The sequence below is a fragment of the Oryzias latipes genome, chromosome 11, assembly GCF_053564925.1.
Source record: "Oryzias latipes strain Hd-rR chromosome 11, Olatipes_Hd-rR_3.1".
Taxonomy (NCBI): Eukaryota; Metazoa; Chordata; class Actinopteri; order Beloniformes; family Adrianichthyidae; genus Oryzias; species Oryzias latipes.
Window position 1 is genome coordinate 5,741,731 of NC_136247.1, and position 16,513 is coordinate 5,758,243.

A 16,513-nucleotide genomic window follows, 5' to 3' on the forward strand; every position below is an offset into this window, starting at 1 on the left:
GAAAGTTATCCATGCAATTTTCACTGTTTCCTGTCTGCTTTGTTTCTCCTTAAAGCTGGATTTTAACCTAAAAGATAGAAATACTTCTCTTCAGTTATGGGAAAATAATACAAACAATTAAAAAATAGGAATCTGATGATAGTATTTTCAAACACAAGTCCAATGATACTGAGAATTTATTTCTTATTTGTTTTTTAAACAAGATTATCGATTACTCCTAACTCAAACCTTATTCGAAAAACCAGTTTGGAGAAAAATGAGACTTCTTCATCTGTATTTTTACTAGCTGTAGTCAATAACTCAACATCAACACCAGTCGAAACTTCAGAATGCTTTTATAAATCCCCATAAATGGGAAACAAAATGGTTTTAAAACAATGATCAGAATCTATGCTAAATGAAAATCCACACAATTCCAAACAATTACTGACAACATCTAAAAAAAAAGTACCTTTATCCAATACTTTATTCTAAATTAGTTGTCCACCGAGTAACAGGGACAATGAGAGGATTTGGGTTTAAATCTTCACATTCAACATTCAGTCTGTCAAAACCCGGACTTGAACCACAAACCGTATGTCTACCTCGCATGAAGTGCCGGATTTACATTTAATACCAGATTTCCCCTTTTTATTTGTTCTGTCCTTAAACCTTTTAAAGGTAAAGTATACAAGTCTGATCACACGGACCCTTAAGGTCATCCAACAAAAAGAGGAAAAGCATTCTAAATACCAAACTCATAAACATCATTTAGCGATTTCCAGCAGCCCCAAATCAATAGTTGTACTTCCATGCTGAATATTGAAAGAGACAGAAACCCCAAAGAATTTCATCCCTTGCGATCAATAATGTGCTATAAATCTGAATTTATACTTCAATTAGAGAAAAGCCCCAGCTGCTGTGTTTCTAATAAATTGGAAAAATTGTGTACAAACACACATGCAGTAAAAGGGATCTCTGAAAAACAGTGACTCTCAAATGTACTGCTATATCCATGATTACACACAAAAATCCAAATATTTGCACTGTTACAACAGAGACACCCAAGCATGAATCTCCCACCATCACAAAAATTGGTGATGAAAAATTTCACTTTCCTCTGGTAATTGAACCTCAGTGGTTCTGTATGATTAACAGATTTGATAGATTTATCCTCACACAAGGTTCAGAGAGTTTATGAATGAATAAATGACATACAGCATTGTTAAGTTCAGCTGATTATGCTGCATGACAGATAACGAGGTAGAAGGGTAAGCCACTAATATGAACACTTGTGCTACACTTGTGACTTGCTGTGGTTCAAAGAGCTAGAAAGAAAGCAAAAACAAAACAAAACATGGAGCTCATAATCTGGCATTTAGCTCATGTTAAAGTCAAATGTGCTTTAGTTAACACGCATCTGTGCAGCAGACGTGCTGACGGGTTTGTCAGCGAAAAACAAAGCTGGTGACTAACGAGAAAAAGCACAGCTGGGAATCCTTGGTGTCAGAATTGATATTGGGGACCTGCAGCTTCTGGAGTGGCAACACAAGCCTAATACAACTTCTGTACTGTTTGCAACAGTAAAAGAATATATTTTTTAAATAAAGAAGGAGAGGTTTTGCACAGATTTAAAGAAAATGCAGATGTTTCTCACCTCATTCAACACAACTGCAGTTTGTCAGCAGGTGGCAGAGCCCATAGAGAAGGTTCCAGACTATCCCAGAATGCAGAAGGTGGTGTGAGGGACCCAGAACACTCTGGTGAGTGAAAAGAGCACATGTTAAACTCTGCTACAGAGAGGGATGAAGAAAAAAGAAAGGCGCTTTAATCTTCTATGCAGTTTTAAGTCTAATCCCTCATGCACACTGCGGTATACATTGTTATATGGTGTCCACTCAACATCAGCACAGAACGGCTGAAGACTGAGTCAAGGATGCCTAATAATTTGTCAATTAAGGCTAAAGTGCCCCAAAAATACAGTATTAATTTTTAAATCATTTTTCTACACTCAGATTATCCCTTTTGGGATCATATGTGATAAATAATGAAGTAACAAAACTGCAGGTATCACTACAGGTTGTGAAGACTTTTGTTTTGATTATACAGGTCATTATTGTGGACCTTTAATACTTTAAAACATCCAAAAAAGGAGGTAAAGCTGACTGTAGAGAACACAGACAGGCCACCACAATAAGCAGACAAGATGGTTGTTGACAGTGGGAACACACTCTTTGGGACTAATTAAGCAGGTTTTGTTGGAATGATGGGGATGTTACATGGAATACGGGACCCTGCAGTTCATCAGCTGCTGCATGCATGCGCCTATGAATGTTTAAAGGATGTTTGCTGGATGCCAAACAGCCTTGTAACCCACTTCTGACAAGTGTGACAAGATAAAAGGAGACAGAGGAAACGTTTGAGCATGCCGGTTTCAAGTGCTCCCCTTCAAACTTTCGCATGAAATTGAAAAGATGCTGCAAATTAAAGCATGTGCAATATATTTGTTAAACAATCGAGACCTAACACATTTTCCTTTAATGCAAGATGACTCTTTACCAAAAACAGGAGTGTGGCAAGCACTTTTAACATGAATTACAGTAGTAAAAGACTGAAGCAGAGGAAATGAAAATCGGGAAAAATCAATAGAACTCTTTGATGGCCTGAAGTGTGGTAGCAGGCTATAATCTGTTCATAAGTCAGCCCACAGACAGAAAGAGGTTAAAGGTAATGAAGATACTTGTAAAGCTGCATGTAAAGACAAAGCAGATGAGAAGATACTGGCAATGATTGAGAGATGGGACTGGGAAACACCATACGGTTTATGAATCCATCAGTCTCTATTAAAAGAAACAGGGTTAATAGTAAAAGTAAAACAGTTATAGTTATAGTTTATTTATTGACATGGCACCTTAACATGGTCAACGTCAAACAAGGTGTCGTTCAGTAAAATCCACAAACAACAAAACAACAATTACAAAGTTACATCACCTCAAAAGTAAGATAGTAAAATAAGTAATAAGCACAATAGCAAAAAATAAATTAAAACACTAATAAAAGCATGAGCAAGTAAAAAAGAATAAACGCCAGCAGAGCAGAGTCTTGTGCTATATCAAAAGCCTGGCAAACATTTAGAAAACGCTTGTTCTTCTGTGCGCTTCCTCTTGGACTGTGGTACCTCCAAGGGTAGCTGATCAGCTGACCTGTGGCACCGGGTTAGGGTGCATGAAGAGAAAAGCTCAGAGAGGTACAGCGGTGCGGTGCATGAGAATTTAAAAAAAAAAAGTCTTAAAACAATTCACAGGCAGCCAGAGAAGGATGGGGGTGATCTGGTCCCTCTTATGCACTCCAACCAGAACTTGAGCAGCAGCGTTCTAGACCAGCTGGAGACATGAGAGGGACAACCGGCAGACTCCGAAATACAGAGAATCCAGCCGAGATGTAACGAAAGCATGGATTACTGTCTCAAAATGATGTTTTGGTAATAAATGGAGTTTCACCATCTGCCTCAAATAAAAGAAGCTGGATTTGACCACTGAGCTAACTTAGCAGTCAAGTTAAAAATCACTGTCCATTTTATAACCAAGTTTTAAACCTATAACCTATGGTAAAGGGGGAGCCAGGGGACCCAGCCCAGAGGTATAACAGGAGCAGTTAGGACCAAACACCATCACTTTTGTTTTTTTAATCATCAAAACCTAGAAAGCTTAGGGGGCAACTAGTCTTTGATGTGTTGTAGACATACAACACATGAGATCCATTAGAGGTCATAGAAACTAAAGAAAATGAAAACAGGCAAAACAGAGAATTAAGATGAGAATGACAGACGAATGCAACAAAGACAAAAAAAAAGACAAGGGGGTGATAGAAATGCAATAGGAGGAGAAAAGGGCAAAGCTTGTAAAATGTAGCAGGATGTATAGAAAAAAATTCATTTAAAAAAAGGAGTAAGGGAATGGGAATGGAGACGGATGGGGAACGAAAGAGTCTTTCCTTGAAATGTATTAAACTAGAAGTATTACTCTTGTACTGCTTCTTGTTAGAATTACTGGTACTATTTTCCAACAAGTGGTCAAGGTAGTGCTCATGAAGTGTGGTAGATTAGAACATTACTATAGTTACGTTTCTTGGTAACACTATTATGTTGTTGCGGGAAAAATACATTTGTGGATAAAACTACAGAGCGGAGTTTGTCAGTTGAGTCTGTGACCATTTGGTGTGATCATCATGTGAGCCCTATGGATACAAAATCTCTTAGAACAGCTGGGCTGTGGGGCGAAAGTGTGAAGTCTTTACAAAAAATGCTGCAGTAATTGCAACAATTAAGTGTTTGTGTATTACGAATTTTTTTTAAATCATTATTAAAGGCAGTCCCAATATCAGGAGATGTTGAAATGAGATTACTAACTACAACTCTGCTTGTAATGACAGCAGAGTTGATCGGAAGCTACCTCCAGAATTTAGACCCTCATTGAACCCATGTGGGATCAGTTGGGTGTAAGGTTCCTGTCAGAGTGACTGACATACCCATGTTGGCTGACTTGCAACAAATGCCGGCTGAACAATGGGACGCCACAACAGTGTGTGACCAGGCTGGTGACCAGCATTTTCAGAGCTGTCAGGCTGCATTGGCTGAGCAAGGCTCTTTCACACACTACTGAAGCTCATGTAGTTGTGTGTGTGTTGGGGAAAACCTACTAAAGTAAAACTTTACTTTTGAATAGTTTAATTCTCATCACAGAACAAAGTTCTTGGAAAACTTCCATGGAATGCAATCATTTCTGCATTATAATTGTTTTATACCTTCGTATACGGTGGCCCAGAAGGGTCACAACACATTAACTTTACACACAACACATTAACTTTACACACAACACATTAGCTGGCCAGCATCTTTTACAGCAGTTCAGTGATTATTACACTAGGGGGTGACATTCTACCAGTCTAAATGATGCTCACTGGATAGATTTATAGATCTTCAATAACCCTTGTGCTATCTTAGATGACCCCACCCTTCCATTGACGTGTTCTCCCTACCATGAAAAAGGTGGATAGATGGTGGAAAGATTTCATGTAATCCATGGACACCAGTGAAGATCACAAATCATTGAAGAAAAAAGGTTCAGAGCACTGTCTAGTGGGTCTAGATGACCCAACTCCCAACGTTTAAGTGCCTAGGATAGCACAAGGGATAAAAACTCAACCAAATAATAGTAACTAACAGGTATGCACTCTTTCAGTTCCAAACCTTTTCCAATAGGTATGGTTATTTTTTAAATGATCTCAATTCAACTTTATGTGGTTTGAGCCCAAAAACAGTCTTAAAAAGGTGCGCAGCTATCCATGTAAGCTAGGATTTTTAACGTGGAAGCCCTCAACACGCATTTACGAGCAACATTTTGAAAATTATGACTGTGTTTTTGGTTAAAAATATGGATCCAGTTTGATGCTGTTGTCAACATTCAATCAAATATGTATGTTAAAAAAAAAAGCTTCTGCTATTGTGCTTAGGATCAGAGGGCAGTAAGTTCAGAATTGTGCTTGTGTTCACTAGTGTGATCCAGATCAAATATTCTCAGTGCAAGTGCCTCTCCGTGCTTGACTTCCTACTGGCATGATCACACTGTGAATATTCAACTTCATCTGCTTAAGTGATAGCATCCCTTTCATTCATTTTTCACCATGTGTTTCAAAATATGCCGTCCACCCACGACTGCTGTGGTTGTGGGTGGACAACCTTAATAGTTTTTGTTTTGTTTTTTCCACATTGCTGAAGAAGACAAGTGCTGGGCTCTAATGCTGACCAGTAACAGCTCTGCTTCAAAAACTACAAGCAGGCAATGATAACATGTAAGGCATGCAAAATATGCATCAATATTTGTGTCAAAGCTATAGGCAAGTCATTTGTTTCTCCAAAACCAGTTACAGTATATGTGTCATGACAATGGCATACAACCATTCCCACACAGAAACACGTGTACTTTAGTAAAATACCTCAGAAGCTGACGTCGTGTCTGACAGCTGCCTGGTTGCTTCAGGCAAAAAAACAAAAAAAAAGGAATTTGCATGAGTGTAGACAGAGTGACTGACCATCACTGAAATGTGAAGGAAATGCCTTTCTCAACCACAACCACATTTTCCAAGACTCAAACAGTCCTGCAATACCAAAACGAAGGAATCCGGTCCTCAAAAGGTTTACGATTTAAGGAAAGGAATGTTATCTTGGGTGCACATTTGTCTGGGAGGGCGTGTTGTACAGTAATCACCATTCCACATTCTTACAGGGAGCGTATCGGATTGACTGCCAAAAACTAGCCTTCCTGTAAAAGGCCTGTGCTATTTTTAATTTTTGGTTTATGCTGTGTTTTTAGGAGGTAGGAAAAAGGAAAGGATGTTTATGAGATGTCCGTGTCAAATAAACAAGAGGAAATACAACTAACTGTGAAGTTTTATTCTATAAATATTAAAAAATGTGGAGGAGAAGAATCTTTTGTTTGTAATCTTGACATTGTTTCCAAGAACCAGGCATATCCTGTTTTCTGCCCCAGAAAAACATTTGTCAGTACTGACATTATATCATCTGTGTAATATCAAAGTGAAGGTGTCAAACAGACTCTGTGGTTGGGGACTGCCAACACCTGATGATGCTTTTATCGACTGATGATGCGTCAACATGTCTTTTTAATAGATCTAAAGTGTCAAAAGTAAAACGTGTTTGGGTGTCTATAGATACAATGACATGCTTACAGAACTGTGTTAACAAGCTGGACTATCAGGAACTAAAACATAATACTTTTTTCTGTTAGTAATGAAAACTGAGGGGGATAACATGATTACAATCACCTTCATTCTTTAAGCAACCATGACGTTTAGATTTTGATTGATAGAAAATGTAATATGTTGCATGCCATAGATTTTATTATTATACAGTAATTGTTAGATATTTCCTAAAGAGGGCTAAACTAATCTAAAGAAGGGAGATCTAAAGGGGAGGGATACAGGTTTTAAATGATCTGTCCAACCTGCTGAAGTCCGAATTCAACTTGAGGAACAACTTTGATTAAACCGTCAATGATTACGAAGATCCCACCTTCTATAGGTAAATTTGACGCAAAAACCAGAAGTACTACATATCGCAGTTCCACAAAAGACCACTGGAGGAAGGTTTCATACAAGAGTAATTTTCCAATGAGTCCCATGTAAATATTTAGATTTGACAACTTAACATACTTTTTTGCAGTCTTGTTTGCTTTATTTTTTTATTCATGGCGACTATCAGACAGGTGTAGCAGATTACTGAAAAAAATTAACATTTCTATTTTATAAGAACTCAAAGTTCTGTATTATTAGAGATAAAACATTAGTTTCTGCATTAAAAGGGCATGCTGAGGAGAATAGGAAGGCATGGGAGGTGGGTGGGCTCAACAAAACTCTTACTTTATTTTGTTTTTGCCCAATTCCGGCGCATTGTTGCAGCCGGCGGAGCAAACTGCAGCCAATTCGCCCATTACACAACAGACCTCATGTTTGCTGGTCAGAACCCAATAGCTCAAGTTAGGGATCATCCGCCCTCTCCATGTATGCTAATAACAGGATAAAGATCTAATTTAATATTAAAATATTGACAACATATAGTAACTTAATGAGCTGTGCAGGACTTTTAACTGAAAATGAAACATTTGAAATAGCAGAAGCACAGCAAACCTCATTGTCTTGGAAAAGTTGAATGCTCGCATGTTTGTGTGTGTGAACGTTAGTTTCTGCATTAATAGGGCATGTTGAGGAGAATAGGAAGCCAGTTTTCTGTGCCAGCTCTGTTTGGCAGTCAAACAGGGGTGCATACAAACAAACTCATGCACACACTAGCACACAGCAGCGAGTTGTTTTTTTGTTTTTATTTTTTTGACCAGGCTCTGACTTGTTCGTTAAAGGTCTCTTCACCTCGTTGTACTGGCCTCCTGCCCTTGAGCCTGGCACAGGCACAGCTGGACTTATTGTAAGGTGAGTAAAATGTGTTCAACTTGAAGTAATTAAAGTTCATGATGACTAAGTGTTTAGGAGAAGGACCATTTTAAACAAATGTGCTCATTGAGTGCATTTTTTTTTAGATTTTCATAACTTTAATCAAAACATTATTTAAATCTAAATATTTAACTTTGTTTTTGTTTTTTGCAATGCTCTATCTTTACAGCATCTATATATTGCTGAAAATCAATTAGAGAGTGCAGGGGGTTTCCTGTCTACCTGCTTCTTCTGTGGCTTTTTCAGCACTTTTGCTTGTGCCAGACCTTCTGGTCACTTCTCTAATCAATAGTTGACCTTTTTTTTCCCCAGAGTAAAAAAACTATTTCCAGGACACATTTGGATAATTCCGCGCACACCAATCCAGCAGAGGTCAAAACAGGAGATGATACAAGCATGTCATGATTGGTGTGTGTTTAAGTGTTATGACACCATCTCTAGAGCAGAACCTCCTTCAGTAGATTGATGGAGAAGGTGTTGTTATGGTTAACTATTGAAGCTTATTGCCAGGCAACCACAGTATCACAGTGTGTGACTTCAGTCCTGCACCCCACACGTGGAGAGCACAGAAAGAGAAGTCACGTGACCTCATTTGTACACCCAAATATTGTTGGAAGTACAATAAAAGCTGCTCTCAATGAAAAGTCTTTCTAGGTAGCAGCACATAAGGCCTCATAAGAAGATAGTCCATTCAAGGGTATTTGGTTACGAGTCCCATGAACACTCACATTCCAGCCTGAAGCTCAGGTGACCTCCCGTTGAGAACTAAACAAGGGCACCTGTATAAAAACACTCTGTTCCATCTCTGTATATACTAAATCTATTTTTCTGCAGACATCAAACAGGTTGGTAATAGTGAACTAGTTGCAGCTGAAAAAAGCTACAACATTTTTAGCATTTGCTTTTGTTGTATGATAATCAAAATTCGTATTTTAAATTGAAAGTTAGAGATTATAGATGAGCAAAACTGCTGCAAACACAGATAATGATCACCTCCCAAAAATATATTGCTTATATACTACAGATAGAGAAACTTAAATGTGGTAAAAATAAAAAAAATAAAAATGTATTCAATCTTTATCTTCCAAAAGCCATGCCACACTGAAACACCATTTGTGGTGGGACTGGTCCCATTAAACTAGTGTAAGCTTTTTAAAACGGATTGTATTAATTTGGTGCACGTGTAAGTAAAACGCTTAAAAGAGACCCTAAGCCCAGACTATAAAAACCAAAATAGAAATCAAAATTTACTCTAAAGTAAAATAGATTGCACATGCCTGTTAATGAAAACCTCCTTCGATTTAACAAGGCAGCTTGTTTAATGGATACGAGGTGAAGACCACAATATTTAAATAAAATTTAACAACCAGTATGGATTGAACAAACAAGCTTACAGCTCGAGGAGGGATGACCATATGACATTTCTGACAGCTGTCAAGTTTTCACATATTTTTAAGGAGAAAAAAATCTTTGTAAAACACCAAATTTTCATCGTTAAATCAGCTGAAATGCAGGCAAATGTGTATTTTTATGATGCTTTAAGGTCAATTATACCCCTAGATTTACAAATCTCCATTACGGGCTCCATTCCTTCTTCACGTGTGAGGAACCTCCACCTCTTCATTCTAGCTTTAAATGACTACTCATCATGAGACTCTAATAATTTCTGTTCTGTGATCTAATGAACCAGTTTCAAAAGCCTTAAAACATGTGTTTTTGTGCTCTAATCTCCAAGGCGGATAAAGGCTTGACTCATTATTTGCTTTGGTTGTCAAAGTGTCTGCTTAAGCGGTGGAAATAATATACTTGCATGCCTGGTTAACTCTGCTTCTCCTCGGTTCTTCCACCCACCTTCGGCATGTCTTTGTCTCCATCTTCCTGCTCTCAAACCTCCTTGTTGTCTGGTCTTTTCACTGTCAATCAAAGCCTCTTGCTTTGTCGCTGTGACTACAGGCTTTCAGATTCTTGGTCTTTCTAGTGTGACCTCCCTGGCATCGTCTCTGAAGCATCTCTTACTCGCCGCCCCCAACAGTTCCATTTAAACAAATTCAGCAGCATGGCCTTCACAGGCTTTTTTACACATTGAAATGAATGGACTTGTAAAATGAACAACAAAAAAATGTCTAACAGAGCTTTATTGCAGTTATCTGGCTAACTAAGGGCTTTAGAACCTTTCAACAAAATATTAGGGATGACAAACGGTTAAGATATTAACAAAAAACAAATTAAATGACCCCAAAAAATGACTATTTAAACATCCCTACAGTCCTAACCTTACATGAAAAAGGTCAGCTCAGGCCTTGGAGCGCGTGGACAAAAAGAGTGACATAAAACAACAGAAAATTTAATCACAGCAGACAGCAGGGAGTTGGTCCTTGCTTTATCAACACTTTAAGTTTAATACTGGGTGTCATTCTCCTTTAAGAGTGTGTATACTTCCTTAGCCACACACCCAGCTTTATCTATAAATAACTGTGCAGTTATTGCTTTGGTACAACAATACTTTTGTAACTGTTTGACTAATACGCACGCTACCACACACATATTTGCATATACTACGCACACTGGTCGATCATATATTTCCTGCTGTGAAGGGTGTGTGACTGTGTCTGTGACACTCTACAAACTTGATGCATCCTGTAATTTGCTTCCCCAATCTCCTTGTAGATACATATATGCACAAATTATTTTGAATACTTGCATGCTATTTTTTTTTGTTTTGTTGAGGTTCACACATACTGGCTAATCTACCCTATTATTTTATCATAGTTTCAGCAAACTTTATTAATAAAAACATGTATTTAATGTAGAAAATAATGCATTGATAGTTATGCGTATGCTTACCTAAAAAACATACACAAGCTTTTGAAATAAAAAAGAAAGATTATAAGTATTTTTTTTTATAACTGCTGCCTTTCGCTGAATTTTAAAAAGTGCATCAAGATCTATAATCACCTCTATAGCAAATGAGTTAAGAAAATTGACTTTTTATTTAGTTTTTCTACATCACCTCCCTCTTACTCCATCTATAAGTGTGTGTTAGCTTTGGGGGCTTTTCAGTTTGCCCCCCAAAGTCTTTTACCCAAACCTCGACACGTGTTGGTAACTGCAGCTCATGCATATGTTTCAGCCTGAAGATTTTATGGTTTCAAACTCATTTCATTGCAAAGGTACACTGAGTGAAAGCTTTTATATTGCCGTCAGCCAATACGACTCCCTTAATGCTTGTAAAGACGGGGGGGGGGGGGGGGGGGGGGGGGGGGGGGTTGTAGTATCAGCAGGAGTGGGAAACAAATTGAAACAGGCATTGTGTGTGAAAATGAGGATCGTAAAAATGGAGGACAAATCCAACAGAGGAAGAAAAAGGAAGCAGAGAAAGTAGAGGTGGTGGAGGACTAACAGGAACAGTTTCATCACTGGGTGAGAAGCTTTAAAACTGGATCTCTGACAACTCCAGTTCATGCCTTTCATTTGAATTTATTTTGTGGAAAGAGGAACGTTTTATGTAGTAGTGGTTAAACGATAACACTTTAAAAAAAAATAGGTTAGTGTTGCAGATGTATTTAGATGTGAAGGACAAGGTGACAGTAGGTCATTTGCTTTCTTTTTTTTTATTTATGATTTGAAAATGAATAAAATTTGTCCTGAAAGCTCTCTAAATGCTGTTAGTATAGCCACATTGTGAGGAAAGCCGGAGGCAAAATGTCCCATCTGGCTCGCCAGAGTAGCCAAAAATTTTTTCTATAAAAAATATAAAGATAAAAACAAAAAAATATTTTCATTGAAATAAATGTCATAAAATAACTACAAACATTATATTATAAATCATAAATAGTTTATCTGGTTTCTTTGCTTTAGTTTGAGACCGGGAATCCCATTGCAATATGACAGTATAGCAAGTACTCTATATAGGGTTTGTTTACACATAAAAGTCTGATTTGTTTGAAGTTATGACCTTTAAACCCTTTGGTCACACCCTCCACTCCTCTATTCATGCTAACTACAGATAGGAAATGATCATGAGAAGTAATAATAATAGCACACAGAGGCAGACAACAATTCATACAATCAAATATAAAGAGAAAATCCAACGTTCTGCAAAACAAAGGAATATTTCAGTGAAAGGTCCTGCAATAGACTCGATTGACATGAGACACGCATGTTACAGTTACAGCACTTAAAGAGGAAATCCCGCACCACAGGGGATTTGTGTAATTTCCAAATCAGACATGTGTTTAATAATAATTTCTGGATTTGAGCTTTGAGGCTTCCAAGTGTGGTTCTGTTTTTTAGCCTATGTTGTTGTACAGTTGGTGATGCACGCTAACAAAAGGGGAACATGACAAATGCTGAGTCATTGGAAATTCTGAGAAATAGGAGCGCAAAGCGAGTCCAAATTCAGCAAAACAAGAGAAGAAGATAACATAAAACTAACACTGTCTTAACTTAAGATGACTAAAAGGAGGATAAACTCATACAGTAATAAAACCCAAGTGTGACGAGGACCAACTGAAACCATGAACCTCAGGGTGATGAAGATAAACAGCTACATGCACTGGTTACTTTTTGAAAAGCAGAAATAGAATGTAAATGACAGGATCTAACCGTAAATATGACAAAAATAAACCACATAGACCAAACCATTGACTGTAAAAACAATGGATGAATCGGGGTGTGACATCACCCATAGAAAATGCCTTACCTCCAGCTCTTGCAATATGAGGCAAAATCCCTCACCATCTCTCTCCATTTCTTTTTTATTTTAAATGAATAAATTACTTTCACATTAAAACAAATAAAGTTAGAGGCTCCCGTGTGTACATCTCTGTGGAACGCGTTGTAAAACGACACAAACACGGCATCTGAAAGTCTATAAATAAAATGCCTGCGTCTGTATGTTGCTATATTTATTCAGCAAACTGTCATTGAATCTTCTGACTCACTGCAAACATATTGCAAGATTTACTGGCTGAGTAAGAAAATCTCAGCCTCGCTGGCTGATCGACTTTACAGCTGCTTGAGGAGCTGGCAGCCGGCTAAATTGCACAGCTGTGCAACACGGAGCACAGCTGTATAGCTGGACAACAGACGCATTTATCATCCGTCCCATTGGCTAAACAACCGTCTTGGGGCTTTGATCAGCTGGCTGTAAGTTAGAATGAAACTGTATAGATTGCAAAAACGGCGTCTACTGTCCTTACAGAATCTGTGTGTTCACTGCCTGTATAGGTAAAGAAACGCCGGGTGTGCTGCTTCAGGGATAGAGCTGGCACTCTCAGCTGTTATACAATGTTTATTGTGTAACAACTGGTAGTGAGTGGGTGGCTCCTGCCATCTGGAGAAATGCAACGGCGTATTGGACCTGACACAACGCATTATGTGTGTGAGTGCGTCTGCATGTGCACACGTGTGTTTTTGTCAACTGCAACTATAAGAAAGCATCATCTACAGTAACCAGGTAGCAGGATCCATGAAAAATTAAGAGAGCCAATAGATACTATTTATTATACATATCATGGAGGCTTTTTCAGAGTTAAACCTATAAACATACTTGTGGGTTTAAAGATTCACTCCAAACATCTTTTGATCTATTGTAAAAGTGTTCCCAGTAGTCTTTTAATTACAACTAAAATCGTAATTTTCTAGGGCATAGTTTCTGCAGAGCAGCAGTTAATTTATTATAAATTCACCTCGTACTTGAGAGAGGGACTGTTGTTGCGGAACAACCCCGCCCCCTTTCCCCTCCCCACTGCTGAAAGCTTTCCCACTGGCTTACAGCCCCTCACATCCCCAATCCCAAACACTACCGGCACAACAAAAATGGCGAGCAGTATTTGAGCTACTCAACCATACAGTTCTGATTCGCAACACTTTTAATAAAGACAAATTTCCAAATGCTTATTTTTCTTTATAGATGTCCTCCATCATCAGAAATAGGAACATGTTAAAACACAACAAAACACAGTTTTCATCAGAGTGGGTCTTTAAAAGCCTAAAATGTGTATGGATGAATGTTCATTTCCCCTCTATGCCGACATCCTCTGGAGCTTCAAAGCCTTCCGAAGAAGATGGGGACTCCTTTATCTTTCCAACGTGATGATCTCAACAAAACAAACAACATACTGAAAATGTTCATCGCTAAATAAACAGCAGTGGTCTTGGAGGAAGACATCCTCTGATGCGCACACTCCCCTGCGCATACTGTGTGAGAAAAATTCAATCTATCAACTCCAAGTTAGTGCTCAACAGTTGCTATGGAGAGGAAAAGCATGGCTTTCAAATCTATTTTCAGGTAAATGATGGGACTTTTTCTTACTGCATACATCAGAGTCAAGCAAGCCGTTATGCAAGCATTAGCACCATCCTGTACAGATAATCTTCAATTATCAGACTCAGCTGTTTGTCATGTTTACACTGTTTTTACCACTTATCTTCATCATCACTCATCTAAAAGAAATCAAGAAAATGCTGTGAGCTGGCACAAGAAGATGGCTGACTGTGTTCCTGACTGTCACAAGGTGTATAAGCGAAGATCCGCGCGATAAGTGAGGCGTTACATTGCCTTCATTTTTAGCCGTTCTTCACACCTTAACAGGAAACCAGCAGAGCTTATGCTGTAACTTTCGCTACAGTTGATGTCATCCACCATGCAATTATTCACTGCAGATAAAAAAACTACAGTTGATTTAAAATGTCACACGTAGGGCAGAAATATGCAGCAAACTGAATGGGTTTGCTGAGTTAGTTCAGAACTTCAGAAAATATTCATGAAAACGATATAAGTGTACTCAGTTCCACAAGTACAAACAACTTAAAGTTCTGTTACGATTACCTTTTGATCCATTGTAAAAGTGTTTTTAGCAAAAAAAAGATATAATTTTGTAAGACATAGTTTCTGTAAAGCAAATAAACACTTATGTTTATTTGCTTTGTATGAAGTGCTTGTTTCCCCATAGGACCTCACCTGTCTCTAACAGTTCTATATAAGGTCCATTAAGGGAAAACTGAAATGCAGTTACCACACAGGCTTTAATAGAGCTCACAGGGAGGCTACTGCGGCCGTTACATCATATATTATATCCTCACTGCTTCCCTTGGCTCCCTTACTACAAACAGAAAATACGGCCCTACATATAAGTTTAAGGCTCCTGCGGAAAAGTGTACATGCTTCCATCTTAGTTTGTGACAAGACAAACTTTCATGTTTTTCAGTCTGTTTCTGTTTTATTTATTTATTTATTTAAACAAATCAATTGAACAAATGTCCACACAAGGTATGGGAAGGTTTATATTAAATTCAAAACAAAAGAAGCACAAACTAACGGATACTTAAGCTGTTAAAGATCCATTCATAAACATTGACAGTACAGAAAAATTGTATTCGTATAAAGTATTAATTTAGGGAATTCAATTTTAAGACCACATCTGCTAAAAGTGTTCTCAGAAAATGCCTAAAATGTTGTTTTGCTCAACCTAGAAAATGGCACAACTGTGAGAAAACGGTTTCCTGTCACAACAAGGTGACTATAAAAAACCCAACATGGAGAATTTCATCTGGTTAGCCATTATAAATCAAATAATGAATGTATTCACTCGTTGAGGCCTCAAGTTCATACTTTATAATTACATATTTAGTTAGTTTGAGCCCTAACACAATTCTATAGTTCAATGAAAGACACTTTACGTCAAATAAATCTTTAAAGCTCTTTAGAAATAATTCATTAAAAATATTTTACAAGACTAACCAGCCTTTGTTACTTTTTGTTGCGTAGAAAAAATAACCCACAAATTTAACAAATAGCGATCCAAGCATTCCTTTATTTTTTCTCAGATTAAAATACAAAAGAATACAGTTGCTGCTTTAAAAGCATTCATTCCCTGCAAAGACAGGCTCATTATCTGTGCACCATTCATCAACTCCTGTCATAGAAAAAAAAAATAGTCCCTGTTCCCCGCACCCCCATGGTATCCATCCACCATTATCCGGTATAAATTGGCACCAGATGCTAAAACATGGCGTTAAATCTATACAAACAAAAGGCACATCTCTGTCCTCCAGCTAACCCTGTTACAGGCATTTTCAGGACGTTTGTGCAGAGATGTGTGTAACAGAGAAGGCAGAGGGCAGAGTCAGCTGTCAGCGATAAACTGTGGATGATAAATAATGGTTGTAAGGGTGGAATATAAATGTTTGCCCAACAGTTTCCTGTGTCGTCTTACCCGTAAATGCTGTCGCAACAGAAAACCTCACCTCTGGTTCAAGCCTCTGGAGGTGAAAAATGGTGGGAATATTTAAGGTTTGTGTACGTTTTCTTGTTTTTCTCTTTACCTATCACTTTGATAAGACTTTTTGGCATTAGCAGAACCGATCGCTTTGTTGGAGAGTGTGGCTGTTCTGGAATCCATCTGGAGTTCCCCGAGGTCTCTTCATCTGCTGTTGCAGGGTGGTATGTGCATGAGTAGAATGCTGGTGAGGAAGCTGGATGGACGAGTGGCTGTAAATAACGACTCTG

General features: G+C 38.1%; 1 protein-coding gene across 3 annotated transcripts in view; it reads right to left on the bottom strand.

Moving 5' to 3' along the window:
* atxn1a (ataxin 1a) overlaps positions 1–16,513 on the bottom strand; it is an 81,003-nt gene that overhangs the window by 28,516 nt on the left and 35,974 nt on the right. For 2 of the 3 annotated variants that reach the window (XM_023960180.2, XM_078954581.1), the window contains exon 3: positions 1,637–1,739. The exons of the other annotated variant lie outside the window; for it this stretch is intronic. The gene's annotated coding sequence lies outside the window, so the exon portion shown is untranslated. The remainder of the gene's footprint in view (positions 1–1,636; positions 1,740–16,513) is intronic. 3 annotated transcript variants of the gene reach the window in all.